The sequence below is a fragment of the Pecten maximus genome, unplaced genomic scaffold (assembly GCF_902652985.1).
Source record: "Pecten maximus unplaced genomic scaffold, xPecMax1.1, whole genome shotgun sequence".
NCBI lineage: Eukaryota > Metazoa > Mollusca > Bivalvia > Pectinida > Pectinidae > Pecten > Pecten maximus.
The window spans coordinates 2,315-4,628 of NW_022982980.1; positions in this window are offsets into that span (position 1 = coordinate 2,315).

The window sequence follows — 2,314 nt, forward strand, 5'->3', positions numbered from 1 at the left end:
TTTGTTAAAATAGATGATTTTGACCTTCATTCAAGGTCCCATGGGTCAAATAGTCTATAATCTTCAAAACGACTTTCTTTCAATAACCAAGAGGCCCAGGGACTTGATATTGGGCCAGTAACATGATGGGGTGAAGGGCTACCAAGTTGTTAAAATAAATGCCCTTGACCTTCATCAAGGTCAACATGGGTCAAATAGTCTATAATCTTCAAACGACTTCTTTTCAAAAACCCAAAGGGGCCCAGGGACTTGATATTGGGCCAGTAACATGATGGGGTGAAGGGCTACCAAGTTTGTTAAAATAAATGACCTTGACCTTCATTCAAGGTCGCATGGTCAAATAGCCCTATAATCTTCAAACGACTTCTTCTCAATAACCCAGAGACCAAAGGGGACTTGATATTGGGCCTGTACCATGCCGGTGAGGGGCTACCAAGCCCTGTTGAAATAAATGACCTTGACCTTCATTCAAGGTCCATGGGTCAAAAAAGCTATAATCTTCAATGACTTCTTCTCAAAAACCAAGAGGCCCAGGGACTTGATATTGGGGCCTGTCTGTAGCATGCTGGGTGTAGGGCTACCAAGTTTGTTCAAAAGAATGACATTGACCTACATTCAAGGTCACAGGGTGAAATATTTTTAAATCTTTCGATAGCCAAGAGTCACCAAGACCCGATATTAGGCCAATAGTATGCTGGAATGAAGGACTAGAAAAATTTATTGACATGTAAAAACTTAGCTTACACTGATATTTGAATGCATTGGTTATCAGTATAGTATCTGTAGAAATGACCTCAATCAACTTCAAATTTGCTGTAGAGCCAGGAGGCGATACAGCCCATTGGGCCTCTTGTTTGCAGGATATACAACGAGGACGAGGATATGTTGCAATAACAGAATCATCGTTAATTATTTCTTAACATATAGGATTAGCTTTCGTACAAAGGGTGTAACACCAATACAAATTGTAGAGCCAGGTGAGCGATACAGGCCCATTGGGCCTCTTTTTGCAGGATATAACACGAGGACGAGGATATGTTTGCAATACACGAATCATCGTTAATTATTTCTTAAACATATAGGATGTAAGCTTTCGTACAAAGGGTGTAACACAAATACAAAATAATGTAAAAGATGTTCGTCATATTCATTAGATAACGACGCTATGGATAGGCCTATTTGTTGTTTTGATATTCGCCTTTTGTCCGGCGTCGTGCTCTTAAACAATTTACATTTTCAAATTCTTCTTTTTAAACCAAAAAGGGCCCCAAAACCCAAAATTAAGTCGTAGCATCCTGGATAAAGGGCTACCAAGTTTGTTCAAATGAATGACCTTGACCTTTATTCAAAGTCACAGGGTCAAATTCGCTAAATCTTTAAAACGACTTCTTCTTTTTAGCTCGTCTCTTCGAAGAAGAGTGAGAGCTTATGTCGTCACTCACTCCGGCGTCAGCGTCGGGGTTAGTTTTTTCAAAAGTTAATTTTTTGGGGCAAGTGTTGAAAGGCAAAAGTAATTTATGGTAATATGGTCCCCGTGGGGGTCAACTATCCCCTGCCGGAGTTAAACTAAAAGATTTTTTGGAAAAAAAAAAAAACCCAACAGATTTTTTGTATTAATACATCACTTTATAAATTGGGACTAGGGTGCTGATATTTGGCAATAGAGTCCCCTATTGGGGTAAGCAATCCCTTCCTGGAGTAAAACTTAAAAAAAAATTGGATTTTTTCTTTTTTAAAACTTTTGTTTGGGTTTTTTTTTGTTTTTAAATCTTTGGACTTTGTGTTTAAGTTTATGTTGTGATTGTTGAAAGGCATAGTAATACATGTATTAGGTTCCCTGTATAGGGTTAAACTATCCCTTGCCAGAGTTAAGTGAAATTTTTTTTGGGGAAAAAACGAAATTTTAAAAAAAAAACTTTTGTGCAAATGTTGAAAGCTATAACAATCACTTTATGATTGTACTAGGGTGCTGATATTTGGTAAAAGAGTCCCTATGGGTTACACTATCCCTTCTTGGGGTGAAACTGAAATAAAATATTTAAACGACTTCTCTTTTTAACTAAAAGACCCAGAGACCCACATTAGGTCTGTAGCCCTGCTGGGATGAAGGGCTACCAATTTTTTTAATGGATGACCTTGACCTTTATTCAAGGTCACTGGGGCCAAATATGCTAATTATATCAAAACTAGGACCGTTAAGGCCCAAAGGGGCCCCCTTTTTGTTTGTTTGTTTGTTTTTGTTTTTGTTTTTTTATGATGGTTTATATTATGGCGGTTTCCATAACCAGTCTACCATGGGTTTGGAAATAGGCAA